This window comes from Macaca fascicularis, chromosome 9, assembly GCF_037993035.2.
Source record: "Macaca fascicularis isolate 582-1 chromosome 9, T2T-MFA8v1.1".
Classification (NCBI taxonomy): Eukaryota; Metazoa; Chordata; class Mammalia; order Primates; family Cercopithecidae; genus Macaca; species Macaca fascicularis.
The window spans coordinates 61,463,680-61,481,123 of NC_088383.1; the positions used below are offsets into that span (position 1 = coordinate 61,463,680).

A 17,444-nucleotide genomic window follows, 5' to 3' on the forward strand; every position below is an offset into this window, starting at 1 on the left:
AATTATGGTACACGAATATGATATAATAAAAGGCAACCATTAAGCATATCATCACATGTTAAATATCATATATTATAAACAAATGATTCATATATTAATAGGAAAATATGGTTACCATTATATGGTTACTAGTATATTGTTCTTAAGGAGTGATACTCACAATCATATTTGGTACATTTTCATCTTTTAAGAAAAGCAGCCTTGTAAAAAAAAGTTTCAGATGGATTTGCACAAAATTTGATCAGCAATTTATTTGGAAATAAGTGAATTTTCAGTTTCTTTCTGTGCCTTTGGCCTTTACAATTACACTTTAACATGCCTCAGAATACTCCACTCATCCTGTAGAGCATGGCAACCCTACTAGGCACTAGGCCTTAGGGATGCTGATGATGTTGATGATACAGCACTTAGCAAGACAAACATGCTCCTTTGTCCTAGTGGGCTTACATTATGGTGGAGTGGTAGCCAATGAACAAATAACTTAATAAGTCAGTAAGGCAATTACAAATAGGTATAGGTTCTATGAAGGTACAGGTGGGAAGTAACCGGGTACTGCTTAAGATAAAGTAGTCAGGATAGGTGTACTTCTCTGAAGAGGCAATAGCAGAGATCAAACTTGGAAGATGAGACTAAACCAACCACGGATGGTGTTGGTGGAAAAGCTTTGAGGCCAAGGGAATGATAGGTGTCATGCCTTGGGAAAGCAATGGTTAGGTGTGTGATGAGAACGGAAAGGAGGCAAGAATGTCCAGGGAGTTCACAATGTAGTAGAGATTTAGGCCAGGACAGAATTGATGGGAAGCCTCTGGGAGTCATACAGGACCTGATTTGCCCTGGAGTATATAAGAGGGCCTGTGTTGGCTGGAAGGGTATGGAAGAGAGGATGTGGTATGATTGATCAAGACCATGAACAGGGTCAGGCAGCAATGTAGACAAGGTGTGATCCTTCTTTAAGGAAAAAGAAAAAAAAGGAAATATTCTAGAAAAAAAAGGAAATATTCTAGAAAAAAAGGAAATATTCTAGAAAAAAAAAGGAAATATTCTAGAATGAGAGGTGTCTTTCTAGAATTCTTTTTTCAACTCCACCTGGTAATTTTTGTTCCTCCTGAATACCAGTTTTAATGGGAATATAGAAAAACTAGAAGTACTCAGAGGGAAGTGTCTGAGATGGACAAAGTATGAAGGGGATGACTAGGCTGAGGATGTTAGGCATGGCCTTTAGGGAAGTTCCACAGGGGACATCACCACTGACAATGGACTGTAACTTAGATAAATTCTGTGCCTGGACTGGAATTGGGATGAGTGGGTGGAAGCTTCAGGAACCCAGAGTTGAGCTGTAGATAATGAACAACTTCTAGTTAGAGTAGCTCAGAGGGGTGGAAGTGGCAGAGATGGCAGGCAGGTAAGGAAGGGAATTGGCCATTTGATAGCAGTGTGAAAAGATACATATTTCCTCCCCCTTGCTATTCCCTGAGTATTTGCCATTTAGGTTATTGGAATTATCCAGGCCAAGAATGTTAGAACAATTCTTCCTTGTTTCCTAATTCTTCTCTTTCTCTATACCACTCATCCAATCTACAGGCAAACCCAGTTACATGTATGCAGAATTCAACTGCTTACCACCTATATCATAACCACTGTCACCTCATAGTCTCCCCATTGTCCTTCCTTTTTCTACCTTATCCCTTTCAGTCTACTTGCTCTCCATGTAGCAGCCTACACAATCCTTGGACAACCCAAGCAATGTTACCTCTTTGTTTACAGTCCTCCAGTAATTGTTTGTTTTACTGAGAATAAAATTAAAACTCCTTATATTTGGCCACATGTCTCCTATACCTCTCTCTCTGAGTTTACCATATTCCTCTCTCCCCACAACTCCCTTCTCCAGCCACACTGTTCCCTTAAGACCCATGCCCTCCCCTTTTTCAGATCTCTGCTTAGCAGGAAAGCCTTCTTGGCTGCCTTCCATGAAAACACCCAACTTCCTTGTCCAGGTGAGCCCCATGAGGGCAGTGGCTTCTCTGGTTCATGGCTGTGTCTTCAGTGCCTTCAGCATTACCTGACATAAAGCAATTGTTTATAAATGGTGGTGACATAAATGAGCTCATTGAAAACATTTTAGGAGTAACAAACCACAGAGATGCTGAGGAAGCCAACACACATTAAGGAAAAAGTCATAGACCAGAGGAGGAGACAGACAAGTGAGAGGGAAGGCTGGGGAGCAGCGGGGCCTGGTGTCGCCTCCCATGAATGCCTGCCTTGCCTTGTGCTGAGTGGCGTCTCATCAACTTTCTCAGCTCCATGATGGGGGCATGTGGTCTTCACCCCAAAGGGGGATATGGGGGACTATGGTAGGGTTTCTTTAGGGGTTCGACACTGTCAGTTTTGTATTTTATAAGGGTAGCTCCAAGCGTTTCATGGAATTGGTAGGGCAATGGGTGAGATAGGAGGCTGCTGTAATATTCCCTGTGAGAAAAGGCCCTTGCTTGAACTTAAACCATCTATCAGTGTGGATGGAGATAAAGAAATGGCTTTTAGAGAGAGGTAGAAGGAAGAACCCTAGAATTCAGTAATGCAAAACCATAAATCAAGCGTAATCTTGAGAGGCAGATATTATTCCCAGAAGCCATCTCACCTTATCTGCTAGAGTCGTTTCTTTTTACAGTTTTCAATGAAAGCAATTAGAAATATCTTCAGAATGTCTTCTTTATGAAAACCAAGGTTGTCATTCTGCACATTCTGGAGAATAGATGTGACTCTGACAACTCTCAACCCTTTATTCAGTTGCCAGCTCATACTGCACAATGAGTAACAAAACTACAAGTAAAGACCCGGCCTCTTATAGCTCAGTACCCTGAGCCACAGAGAAAGAAATAGATACTTTGAACATATTTCATCATAGCACCCATTTGTGGGCATGGTATCAATTTTGTTAAAGCTTTATCCCAGCGTTGTTTAAATCTAAACCTGCTGTCAGATTGAATTGAAACTGCCCTTTCTCCCCCTCATCATCATTTTTTCACCCTGCTAGTACCATATGCAGCCAGATCCCTGGTTTCCAAGGATCCTGTTTAACTCCAAATTCAGGACTTCCTGCCTTGACTTATCTGCCTGGAGAAACTGTCTAAGTCAGCAAGACCTTGACTTTTACATAGAGAATTCAAGTCTGGGCAAATCTAACATTGGAGCAACAACTACACGAAAGGGAAATATTGCAAAGTATAAGAGGGATTTTTTTTTTTTTTTTTGCAGGGGGCAGGGTGGTAGTAGATCCCGGGGAATGTGATTTAAAACAGAAAAAAAAAAACAAAAGTCTGTGTTAAGGTGAACTCAGGAGTGAAAAGGGAAAATAAACAAACATCACAGGATCAGAGAAATACAAAGTCCACAGAGGACCAGGTCGAGCCTGTATACCCAGTAGAAGCAATTCCACTTTTTTAGCCTCTAACTTGACATTGAAAAAGACTGGGTTAAGCTGGCTGGGCACAGTGGCTCACGCCTGTAATCCCAGCACTTTGGGAGGTGGAGGTGGGTGGATCACGAGGTCAGGAGATCAAGACCATCCTGACGAACACGGTGAAACCCTGTCTCTATTAAAAAAAACAAAATATTAGCCAGATGTGGTGGTGGGCACCTGTAGTCCCAGCTACTGGGGAGGCTGAGGTAGGAGAATGGTGTGAACCCAGGAGGTGGAGCTTGCAGTGAGCCGAGATCATGCCACTGCACTTCAGCCTGGGCAGCAGAGGGAGACTCCGTCTCAAAAAAAAAAAAAACAAAAGTCTGGCTTAAGCTAAACAGGGTGTCTACTACTTCAATGTCTCTACATAGGATTGCATTGGAGGGAGATCAGGCCTCTGAAACCAGTGCCTTTTGATACCTGGGAGACTGGCAGAGCACAGTAGACACAAGAATAGCAGTCAGTCTCAGTAGGATGGGTGCTCTATGATGGAACTCTCAACAGGAAGTCATCTGGTGGTAAGATGTCAGAAGCCAGTAATCCTTTAGCATCAAGCAAAAATTCTCAACACATGCATTTATTCATGCAACAATCCCCTCATAGGCATTCACTACTGGGCTAGAAATATGGAAATAGAGGGTCATCTTTCTGCTGCCTCTGTTTTCTGTCTAGAGGAGGATGTGACACAGTTATATAAGCAACCCCCTAGGAGATGCCATTATTCATACCAAAGACCAGAAAGAGCCCTTTACTGTCTTCTGCAGCCGTCTGTTGAGGGGTGCTTTCTTTTTTGATGTGAAAAGCAATTAGCCACGACCAGAGACAGGGCACCATGATGCTGCTTTGATCTGATAGCAAGAGCTCAATGTACTGCTTATCTACACTTTATTTCCTTGCTTTTGAATTCGCAGGTCATAATAAAGCATTGCATGTCCACAGACCTGCACAAAGAATTAATTAAGAGGAGCCTTTTAATGTAGAAAGCGGCTTACTGAGATAATGGAAAAGGCTTTGGTAAAACTTGGCTTAATTGGAATTTCAAGCAATTCCTGGCTTGTCGTTCCAGGGATTTTTACTGTTATAGACTGGATGAGCAAGCTGTTTAAAGAGTTTATGGGCAGAACCGGACTCAGAGGTCTCGGCAGAGATGGATTTGGCTCAAACAATTGGGGCTGCCTCAGAAAACGGCAAGCAGGGAGCATAGACTTGCTCTCTTGTCACTGCGTGGACATGTAAGGCTTATAAATCTCTATCGTCCCAGGTAACTCAGAAACTAGGGGATAAACTGGAGGGTCAAGTTCCAGGACAGCAAACTTGCTGCTTATTTCTATATACAAATAGGGAATGAAATAAAGGGGGAACAAATGAAGAATATGGGCTTTGATGTTTGAGATGCATGGATTCATGCCCCAGGTCAACTGTGTACTTCTTGATAAATTGTAGATAATAATGCTGTCCTCACAGGAGCAGTGTGAATATTAACTGTTAATAGAGCATGTTAAGTGCATAGTGCTCTGCTGCAGTGTGCAGGATTCTCGGTGTAGGACACATCAGTGGACAAGACACAGACACTTCCTTAGAGAAGTTTATAATGGAACATAGATGGCAGACAAATTATACTGGCTGGGATGAAGCCTTTTCCATTTGAATCATGGTACATTAACTGAGCAACTGGAAGACAAAGCCAATTGAAATGAATGCCTTTCAAGGGCATAAGAGAGCTTCAGGGAAGAAGAAAATGGCTCTGTCTCTTCATGGGCTGGCTAAGGGTGGGCAGAGGCATAAAAAGATGACTGAGAGCTTAGCAATTTAGCCGTGGCTTCCTTGTCTCACTGCCCCACCATACAGCTCTAGGGCTTTCTCCCTGGGTCCAAATGCTGCTGCTCATCATAAACACCTGTGCCTGAAATTCAGTGCGGCCTTCTGAAGGGCTGTTTGTCTGAAAATTAGCTTGATTCACATCTGAATTACCAATGATTACCAATGATTAGTTGATTACATCTTGACGTAAGCTTCAATTGCTATAAAGTGCTATATGTCACCCTAAAATATATTCTACTGGAAGCAAATTCTATGTACTTCTTGTTGCTGCATTGGAGCTGAACTCAGCTTGTCTTAGTACATATTGTGGACGGCTTTGGGGAACATGAACGTATTCTTCTCCTGTGATGTTTAGTCTACCCATTAGATTAAGGAGTGCAAAGAGCAATTTCTCCTCTCCAAGATAAGAGCAAGAGTCTTTCAGGGGTGGCAATTTCTGTGGTAAAAATGCTGTTTCTTCTCTGGCAGTAACAAAGAGGAGGATAGAACTGAATCAGGGGCATTCTCCTAAAGCTTTCTTTAACTTAGCAAATACGTATGCATGTCTTAGAAAATAAGCAGCCTTAAGCAAGATCAGAGAGGCGAGAAAAGATCTAGAATAATATGGATTTGCTGGGGGCGGGGGGAAGGGAAGTATTCTAAATAAAGCAGCAGAAAGCTTCCCCAGTACCACAGAAAGCTCCAGAAAGGGCTTCTCAGAAGAGGCTAAATCATGGCAGTTTATGTGAAGGAAAATAGACCCATATCTGTTATTCTCCTCACTGTATGCTGTGTAAGTGTCCAATATGAGTCTATTACTGTTAGGAGCTTTCATGTTTGTCCTTTAATTTTATCTGCACAATAAGCCTGAAAGGCATTTGTTTTTATTCGCATTACAGATTAGGCTACCGAGGCTAAGAGAAGGCAGCCTGGGAAAATTACTACTACAAAATAACATTCTAGAAACAGTGGAGTAAAAATCTCTTAGTAATAGGAGAAAGCTTGTATTCTACACTCTTCACTGTTTCTGGAATGCTATTTTGCCTTCACTTTGCGATGACCTGGAGCAGTTTTCTGGTGGTTCTACTTAAAACTCCTACCAATGTCCCTACCCTAGCAGCAGGGACCTCTGAAGACCTTCCCACTCCAGACCAGGAGTTCCCAAAGATAAGTGTGCCTTAGAGTCACCTGAAGGGCTTGATAAACACATATTAATAGGCCTCACTCCCAATTTACCATGTCTGGGTGTGGCAAGAAAATTTACATTATTTTTATTGAGATAGACTTTACATATTAAAAAGTTCAACCATTTTAAATGTATGATTCAGTAATTTTTAAAAATTTTACCTATTTGTACAACCATCAATGTAGCCTACTTTTGAAACATTTCCATCACACCAGGAAGATCCTTTGTACCTAGGAAGTCACTCCCAGTTCCCATTCCTAGTACCCAGAAACCATTAATTTACTTTCTGTGTCTATAGATTTGCGTATTCTGGAATTACACAACATATGGTCCTTTGCATTGACATTCTTTTTACTTAGCATAGTATTTTTGAGGTCTGTTCATGTCGTAGTATATATCAGTATTTCACTCCATTTTATTGCTGAATAATATTTCATTTATTGTGTAGACCACAATTTTGTGTATCTATTTACTGAGAATTTGTATTTCTGACAAGTTTCCAGTTGATGCTGAAGCTGCTATTCTGATGATTACATTTTGGGAACACTTTGTAGTCTAGGCCAACAGTTCTCAACTTTGGCTATGTGTTGGAATTTCCAGAAGAGATTTTACAAAATACCGTGCCTGGGCCTCATCCACAGTTTGATTTAAATGGTCTGAGACAGGGCTCAGGAATGGATGTTTTATCAAATTCCACAGGTGATTGAAATTTACAGCTGAGGTTGAGAACTGTGTCTCTGTACTCTTGCTACCCAATGTGTGCTCTATGGACCAGCAGCAACAGTGCTTAGCCTGGGAGCTTGTTGTAATCTCTGAATCTCAGACCCATCCCCAAACTTCCTGAATCAGGTTCAGTATTTTAACTGAATCTGGTTGATTAATCCTCAGTTGATTCTCAGATGCATGTGGATTTGAGAAGGGCTGTCCCACAGCACTGTATAATGCCGGGGAGAAGAAAACAGGAACAAAAGGAAAATTTCACTTTCAGACTGAACTGTAATGATAACCAAAGAAAGGGCTGCTGATGGACAGGTGGTTCCTTTCATTTGAACTGCCGAGATTAGCTCTTGCATTGATTAAATCATGGGATAATTTCTGACCTTCTTCTTGGTCCCTGTGGCTATAGACGAATGTAGTGAAGGAAACTGGATTAAATGGCCTGCTCTAAATAAATCTCACTCCCTTTCCAGGGAGTATGGATGAGACATACTAATGAGTTTCAACTGTGCTCATCCTAATGCGAACATGCTGGGATTCTTCTAACAATTGCTTGAATTGCTAAAGCTGTTTGGATTCCATGGGACCTCAACATCTTGATCAGATTAATTAATCCGGTTGAGTGTGACCATTTTTTGGGGGGTGAACCTCCTTAGACCTCAGCACGAATAGGTAGGTATTAGGGAATAGAAATCAAGCCATAGAGTATGTCTGGAGGAACTTGGTATACTAAGGAGTACAGAAGCTCAAAGAGGCACTTAATGCTCAGAGTGATGATGATGATAATGGAAGTCCCGGAAAGACAGACCCAAACCCACATTTGGAGGGAAGAGTATAATCAGGGAAGCCTCCCTGGAGAAGGTGATTATTGGGATAATGTTGAAAAATCCATACTAATTTACCAGGCTAGGGAGATGGGATGTGAAAGTACCAGGGAAAACTAAGCAGGCAGAGGGAATAAGTAGGACAAAGGCCCATAAACATTAAAATACTTGATATCTTGATGCTTTTTTAGATCCAGGGTTTGTAAACAAAAATTGCTTTGCCTATAGAAGCTCAAATTATAATCTTTTGTGGAAGGTCAGGAGAGGGATATATGATTAGTTTTGAGCATGAAGCCAGAAGTGCTTTCAATACAGACAGAGACCCCAAACTCAGCTATATTTTTAACAAAGAAATGACTGCACTTCTTGAGCCTGTGGGTCCTGGCACATGAAGATAAAGTTTAGGGCCTTTCTCCATCTTTTCACCCAGGGTAGGAAATCTGACAGCTTCTCTCTGGAGCCTTGTGACATGGGGGTACCCAAGAACTTGCTGGGCAGTAAGCTGACAACCAGACATGTGGAGAGTCCATCTCTCCAGGACACAGACAGACCCAACAGGCCAAAGGAGACTAGGAAAGGAACTTAGGTCTTGACCTCTGTGAAATCAGAGATGTAGATAGAAATGTGGGTTCAAATTAGAGCCTAGAAACTCACCAACTGTATGAAAAGAGTGTGAGTAAAATGTCAAACACAAGGTCAAATTTGATATAGATGATCAATCAATGCCAATTACCTTCCCTGCCATAATCTGGGAATCAAACCCAGATTCCAATTATCACTTATACTATTTACCTCCCTTTTATTGCCACTTATATTTACAGTCTTTATCTGTACAGCCAGAGCCACTCCTTCTGACTGTAGATCCATGAGACAGACAACTAAAGAATTTCAATTTCCCATCTCTGCCTTCCTCCCTCTGTCTTCCTCCTTTCCTTTATCCTTCCTCCTTCCCTCTCTCAGTTTCTTCCTTCTTTTCTTCATCTCTCCCTCCCTCCTTCCTTCCTTCCTCCTCCTTTTAGTCTTTCTTCTTTCCTGATTTATTTCTTCCCTTCTTTCTCCTTCCCTCTATTCCAAATTAAATGAACCCTGCTGCAACTGCCTGAATACTAAGGGCTTAAACACATTCAGAACAAGTGGAAGAAATTAACATTCAAGGGATTATCTCATTTCAATCCTTGAAATAACTCCATAAATTAGATAATAATATCCTATCCACATTTTACACTTTTAGAAATATTGAGGCAAGTAATCTTGCGCAAGACGGCTCAGCCAGTCAGTGGTGGAGCTGGTGTGTCTAACATTTATTTACCCTGGATTCCGCTGCCTTACAATGGGACTGTTGCTTGTGCCAGTGTCTGAGGAACATACATTCCCGGTTGCCCCATAGCAATGGCATTGGGGTCACCACCTTCAGAAATAGACTATGATGATCTGGGAGCAGTCCTGGGATTGTGAATGTTGCTGTGAACATGATGGATATGAATCACCCCAACTTATAAGGTCTGTGACCACAGGCCCAGGGAGCTGAGAGGCTTCTCTGAGAGGGGGGCTCACCTGATGTTTCCATGTGTCTCAGTTAAAATCTGTACTGTATTATGAGATCACACAGGACTGAGATCCACAGAAGGGCACATGAATCACAGCTGCAGAACAATTCCATTTTGTTGGATACCGGTAGGCAAATTAGCTTGAAAAAAAATTATGCTTACGAAAGGGTTGGATGAGTCCATTCTGGACGGCCTGCAGTGTAGCAGGATATTTCTTGTCCTTAATTACTCTGTCCTCTGGTAGGAACAGAAAATACAGTTAATCCATTACATTCTGTCCTCAGAGCAGAAACTCCCCTTGATTATTTCAACTTTTAAAATACTCATTGTGTTTGAATGAATGTGATTGTTTGATTGTTGTTTTTAATTTGTAAATTAATGTAATTAACAAAGAAATCCTAACTGAAGTGTGGGATTACATTTATTTGGCATCTACTCCATTAATGTCTAGCATGTAAAAAGCATTGTTAGTCGTATGCACACTGTTAATTATCTCAACATGTTTAATTGCTGTTTTCTTAAATAACTAGTAGGCCATATGTAAATGATCTTTCATGCATTAACATTTCATTTTGTGAAAAAGTAAAACACAAAGTAGGTTGCATGAAACATTAAACCAAACATGACCTCTGGGCCATTCGAGGAGTGTTAGGAAAATGGGAATCTGAGATAATGGGTCCCCCTTACCATGCCAACCTCATACCTCAGTGGCCCAGAGGGGCAAACATAGCTACACTTGGAAATATTCTAGAAATGTCAAAAGAACAGCAGATCTGCAGTGTAAATTGTGAAACATATGTTAGAATTCTATTTTTTCTGCGACTGTAAACTTTACAATTTTTTATCAAGCTAGGAAACAAAAGTAATAATATCTAGCATTTAGGGAACATTTGCTATATTCCAAGCACTGTGCAACGGCTGGATGGTTGTCTTTTTTCTTTTCATTCTGTAGTGGTCCTATTGTGTAGAAAATATGATTATCATCTCCATTTGTAAATTCGGGGACAATGTAGGTAGCTTGCCCAAGACCACATTCCTAGTGTGGTGGCCATTAGGGATGCTGGTCTAGTATTTCCTATTTCCTCCTTCCAGGTGGGATTGACCAGCAGCCTTTTTTAGTGGACTTTCTTTACAAAACCCAATGACTCTACCTGTCTGTTTGCTAAGAATGTGAACTTCTCATCTCATGGGGAATGCAAGACTCACTCTCTAGCAAACCTAGAAAACTTAGATATCCTTGCTTCTCATCTAATGAGACAGATATATTCTTCTGTCCAGAAGAGAGGTTTGATGGGGGAAAACACTTCTGATTTTTTTCCTCTGTAAGTGGGGAGGCATAACGGTGAATGCAGAGGGAGGGGGAAGAGGTGTATGTTTCTGTGTGTGTGTGTAGAGAAAAAAAAAGTGAGGATGTGTGAGAAAGAAAGACACAGAGAGAGAGATGCATAGAAGACATGAGAAGAGGCCTGTATTAATACATGCCTAGATATGGGTGAGAGATGCTTTCCTTTTTCTTCAGTAGTCCTGGGGAAGAGTCCAGAAGTCACTCAGTGCAACAAATGTTGATATTTACAGCAGCAATATTCAAGCAAATATTTCCACCCTGAAAAGATCACCTCATTGAGTGGTTACCAATGAGTCTAGGTGGGGCAGAAACTTTGAACCAAGGGAGGGACAGAGTAATATTCTGTGAGAATATTAGAGATGGGAAACTTCTCCATTCTGCTAGAAGGACCCAGCACCATAGTAACTTTAGTAGGTTGGAAACAGGTAAAGTGGCATGCATAGTGATGAAAGCTCCAGCAAAGAGCAGATACATGATGGTGTCGAGGCAGAAGGAAAAAGGTCTGTGCCTGTGTGTGTGTTTGTGTGTACGTGTGTGTGTGTGTGTGGTAATACAATGGAAGGAGCCATGAATTAAGAATATAATACTTTGCTATAAACATCGGACCACTAAACGTGGTCTAATCATTTAAAATTTTGTATCAACTTAGAAATTTGTTCAACCTGAAAGGGCTGAAAAACATAGAAATTGAGGGAGTGAAACATAAGGTCGGGGCATACGGATAAGTGGGGTGTGATTTATTGGGACCAATGCACATGGCAAATCAAGGTGAGAAAATGATTTAGCCATGGGCAGCACACGCCACTGCCAAAGACGTGGTTCAGCACACAAGTTCCCAGAAATGTCACAAATGACAGTAGTTGTACATTCTTGAAGGGAAAAGACTACACCAATTCAGTTCCTGGAGATTTCCTTTTTTCTTTTCTAGTTTCCCCTAATTATTGACATATTTGGTCACATTTCCGTTATTTTCTTGAGATACACACAAATCATTGGTTGTTCATGGGTTCAAATGCGTATCTCCAGAGAAGAAAGAAGGACAGAGAATATACTTGAGTCTGAAGGACCTCATTCTCTCTAGAGAGATTACACTCATAAGTCTAATGTAAATCGGCTTGCATGACATGCAAATACAGGCTTCATGAGTCCAGGAAAGACTCCAGCAGGTTCTAGGCTCTAGTCCTGCCCTGTTTGAAATAATGAAGAGTATTGCTTGTGAATAGTTTGTTCTTCTCAAAATTCCAGGTGTGACATGGATTCCATGCCACTGGTCAACTGTTCAACTGTCCTGAAGAAATGGTGTAGTATCACAAGTATCACAGGCGCTGCTAGGTCACTGAGTGCTTGTTTTGCATTGGGTGAGACTGTTTCAAAGCCATGATGTTTCACAAGTCTCTGATTCTTTTTTTTTTTTTTTTGAGATGGAGTCTCGCTCTGTCGCCCAGGCTGGAGTGCAGTGGCGCGATCTCAGCTCATAGCAGGCTCACAGCAAGCTCCGCCTCCCGGGTTCACGCCATTCTCCTGCCTCAGCCTCCCGAGTGGCTGGGACTACAGGCGCCCTCCACCCTGCCCGGCTAATTTTTTGTATTTTTGGTAAAGACGGGGTTTCACCGTGGTCTCTATCTCCTGACCTCGTGATCCGCCCGCCTTGGCCTCCCAAAGTGCTGGGATTACAGGCGTGAGCCGCCGTGCCCACAAGTCTCTGATTCTATATGTGCCATTTACTTTGCTTTGGAGTGAAATTCCTTCCTTATGCTTAGCACCACCATTGCCTGATTCCTGTCTGCCTGAAATGATAATCTCCATCTTCAACTTGCAGGTGAAGAAACTGAGCCATAGGGCCATGGCAATGTTAGGTGCTCTGGAAAGCAGTGGCTAAGATGGAGTTAGAAATAGAAAAGCTTATTGTGGAGTAATTCCTGGGGTGCAGTGGCTCATACTTGTAGTCCCAGCACTTTGGGAGGCTGGGACTGGGGGTTTGCTTGGGGCCGGGGGTTTGCTTGATCCCGGGAGTTTGAGAACAGCCTGGGCAACATTGGGAGACCCTATCTCTACAAAATATATAAAAATTTAGCTGGTTGTGATAGTGCACACCTGTAGTCCCAGCTACTTGGGAGGCTGAGAAGAAGGATCTCTTGAGCCTGGGAGGTCAAGGCTGCAGTGAGCCATGATCATGCCACTGCACTCCAGCCTGGGTGACAGAACATCAGGGACCATCAGACCACCGTGCAGACTTGACAAGGTCTCTGCACGGTCCAAGAAGAAACAAAGCAAAGACTGCCCACTAGAGGAGTCCCCCTTTTGAAGGAAATGCCTGGACTCTTGTTTCACTACCATGCTTAGTCATTGGAAAGGCTGCCCTAAGAGCAGCATGACTTCAGCTTATAAGGGTGGACGAACCCTATGCCTAATAGCTAGAGGCCATCAGCTATCTGCACTCTTCTCAACTGAGCAGCAAGTCCTTTCTTGAAAGGGAACTTGAGTGACCTATCTCTATGTCTGCCACAGGTGGTAAACTTTTCCACTGTCATGAATGGTAGCAAGTGCAGGAACAGGATTTGAACCCAGGTGGTATGATTCCAGCTCCAGCGTTCTTATCCACTGCTTACTGCAGTTGTGTCTAGCATGGAGTTGCCAGAGAGAAATTACAGGTACATCCACCTCCTTTTTCTACAGAGCTCTTTGTGGCCCACCCACTCCCTGAACAGGACTTACTACCCTCTGGGTGACCAGGACCGCTCTGCTGGTGTCTGCTGCTGTAAAGCCCTGGTGTGGCCCTCTCACCACTTACCCTTGTACCAGCACAGGATGGACCCTGTGCTCCCTCTAAAAGTAGCCTGTTTGCTGGCAGCTCTCCTCCCTTCCCTTCTGGGTCCTGATTGCCCCGTTGTTCAGTCTAGATTTTTCCAGGTAAAAAACAGGATAAACAACTTTATCCTAGTTTTTATGAATATTCCAACCCATAGCCCTTCTGCCTTCACTTCGCCCTGTGATAGAAGCAATCCTGTTGGGGTTGCTGATCTGCTTGTTCATCCTACCTCCTTTTTCAATAAATTCAAGGGATATTGTCTATAGGACTGGTCTGAGGAAAACACCTGTGCCTAGAGCATCACATCAAACGTCAACCCTTCTAGGGGCCCCGGGGCCCCTGTTAGGGTGGGAGGTTTACATCAGAGTCTTACCAACCATGAGTTTTAACTCCATAGTGACAGGGGCCATGGCCTTTCTCCAAAATGCCTATTAAACCCTTTCACAAATAGAATCCTCAGTGGCTCAACATATCAGAGTCTTACATAGTTCAACATATCAGAGTCTCTTCTTGGATAGACGTACAGAATAGCGATCGCCCTGCAACCATGGCTACATTATAAATGAGCTTTCCAAAGGGGCATCAAACAGAGGAAGAGGAATGGAGAGAAATTTTGAGGAGATTTGCTTTGTCCCCTACCTTGATTGCATATTGAATCTTTCCTGGGTGAGGATGAGATTCTACTCAGCTCTTCTCCTAAGGAGTCAGCTGTCAGTGTATTAATGTGATCCTTGTTGCAGCCCCAAGTGAATAATGATAACCTGGCAGACACGCAATTATGCACTGACAATTTTAGAGCTGTCTCTGCCAGCCCCATCCTCCCCAGCAACTCACAGCTTTCAAGCCTCAGCCCCACATGATTTCTAAATCAATCATAGCGCAGGCAGGGGACAGCCAGCCCACAGGTTTGTGAATCTTGCTTCTGTAAGGTCAGTGTGGACATGATGAGGTTGAACCTTGGATAGTCTGTCCCATTCCCCAAATGGCCCCAAGGTATCACTGAGGCTGTTTGCAACATGATACTGTTTTTCCCAAATGTTTTGACATTGAGGCTACATCTGCAGCAATAACCCGATGGAAAATGTAGCTAAAGAGATGATAACATGCCACCTGGGAAATGAAACAGCATCAAAAATCTAATTTCCATGAACGAATTTCCGCAGCTCTCATTGATGGGACAATCATACTCACCTAAATCTTTAACTGAGCATTTACAAACTATGATTCCATTAGATTTTAAACCAGACTATTCTTGCAAATGTGTTTTTATAGAAAAACTAATAACAACCTAATATTGTGTCTAGTGTGAGAATTTTTTTAAAAGATAATTTTAAGCTACAGAACTAACATAAACTATACCTCTATTTTTCCTGGTGAATATTATGAAACAAAAAGATTTTAATACCCTGGTAGACATTAGGATAAAACCCAAACTTAATATTTGGGTTGCGTGCCAATTTAAATTTAATCCTCTAGTTATATTTAATTATTCCGTTCCTTTTATTCAGGGGTGTTGTCTCCATGTTTTCTGTGAAGGACACTCTCTCAGCCTAATGCCTCCTCAGTGACCTCTAACTTTGATCTCTGAACTGGGTCCTCCCAGGACCCAGAGGGAAGATCAATCACTCAGGCATGTTCCAGGCCACCAGGTCAAGTGGCAGAAGTTCATCCTCTGGGATTCTTTGTCCTCAGGACCTCTGTAACATCGATTGTCAACTTGACAAGCCAGCCGAGTCTTTGTGTACAATCCATAGACAGAACTGGGAAGAGCAAACCATGAGAGGCCAGCACTAAACCCTCAGGGTAGCTAAAGAGGAAGCATGGTAATACGTCATTCTGCAACAGAAAAAACAAATAATCTGCTCTACATGTATCCAGCATCATGTGAACATGAACCAGATGAGCAACATCTGGGCCTCTGTTTGCCCATCTGTAAAAGGGCTGGTTGCCCCTTCTTGCAATGGACAAGGCTGCATCCGCAGAGTTCTAGTCTTGTGTCTTGTGTCCTTGCCACATCCTCCTCTGGGAGCACACAGCAAAAGCTCAGTTATTGTTAGCCCCCTTCTCTCAACCTCCCCAGTCATTGCACACTCATAGAGAAAGGACAATCCGATCTTTATGTGACCATGATAAAATTTGATGAGAGATCAGCAAAACGTAAAGGAAGGTTCTTAAACGACATATTTATCCCAACATTGTTCTGGGAAGAAAAGTATCCGTTGTAAAAACTAAACATGTCCAATTAAATGATAAATGCAGGAAGGTCACAGTGGAACATAGGCACTATGCCAAAGATTCTCAGAATATCACAGCCCTGTCAGGCCACTTCAGAAAAGGGGATTCCCAGTATGAGTTCACAATACTTTGACATCTGAAGAGGTCAGTTAGCCTGAGGCAAAGGAACCGCAATGTCCCAGCCTAAATGTTCTGCTTCTCACTCTCACAGGAAGAAGGAAAACTGGAAAATGGGAATCAGCAGATGCAGAGAGTGGAGATTTTCCTAAGTATTCTGGGGATACTAGTAGGAGTTAGAGGAGAGACAGTGTATGTTTTGTAGCCAAATAGAAGTTTGGGACATGCTGGATTAAGAACTTTGCTAGACTTTTGGTATATGACATATCATTTATTCCTTATCCCAACACTTCAAATTTTAGTTCAACATACCTCTCTTTCTCTGTAGTGGGAGATGAATTCAATGACTTACTCAAGGTCACACAGTTAGTTATGTCAGAACTTGAATTTTATCTCAAGTCAATTTTATTCCCATACTGGCGGTTTTCTGTATGACTGTGTTCATTACACAAGAAAGGAGGAGGAAGTTCTTTGGAAGGATATTTTGAGATTTAAAAATAAAGCTTTCCAATAAAGACTATGGTCATCAGAATAAAACCTGCACATTTATGGGCAGTATGCAGGTGATGATGTTCCCCACCTTCAAGTCTATGCAAGATCAACATCCTAAGGACAGGCATAAAACGCATTCTCTTTCACTACCTAGTACAGAGCCAGAGCATTTGATAAGAACCGTTGTCTTTGTTGAACAGAGAGGTATCATTAGACTAAAGAAATGTCATTGGAAATTCTTTCCGATGTGTCCAGTCCCAGTCAAGGCCCTTTCCTAGCTGGGTACAAGGATTAGTCAGGTGGCAGAGATACCCCTTTCTGAAGCCAGAAGAAGCAACTCCAACAAGGTCTAGGGCCTTTGCATCTGGAAGTGGGGGACCCAGGCTGATTTTTTGAAACAGGAAAAGTTGTGTCCTGTCATTCCCTCTTCCCGGGAAACCTGCCCAACTTTCCAGCCAAGTTTCTGACTCTCACAATCTGTACTGCATCTCAAGTGTGCATCCCTAGACACAAACCTAGCTCTGCACATCTGCACCCTTAAATGTTAAAATCATGCCTTGCTCCCTTAGAATTACACCCCTCACACCGTCTCTACAGAAAATGGTGTGTGCCAAGAAATGGACTTAAGCTTTTTCATAACCATCAGTTTTCTTTTGTTGTGAGTTCGGTCTTCCTGGACTTGAAGGCCTGAAAGTTCTCACTCCTCTTTCTGGGTTTGTGTTTCTCCTTTTCCACAGTTTGTGTAGCTGTTTTGCAACCCTCTCCTGAATGCAGCTGCTTTTGGAGATTCTGAAACCACAAATAATCACTATCTTTTCTCTAGACATGATACCTCAGAACTAATACAGTTGAAAACTCTCAAAATAAATTATAATATTGAGACAGGACTTCTTTGAAAACAGTTTGTTTGAGCCA

The 17,444-nt window shown here is 42.3% G+C and overlaps 1 long non-coding RNA gene across 1 annotated transcript; it reads left to right on the top strand.

Moving 5' to 3' along the window:
• The first annotated feature begins 9,676 nt into the window (after positions 1-9,676).
• On the top strand, positions 9,677-15,944 carry LOC107130922 (uncharacterized). The gene is made up of 4 exons (XR_001493691.3): positions 9,677-9,873; positions 10,624-10,816; positions 12,122-12,177; positions 15,194-15,944. It is a non-coding gene; the product is annotated as an uncharacterized lncRNA (long non-coding RNA).
• The last annotated feature ends 1,500 nt before the right edge of the window (positions 15,945-17,444 follow it).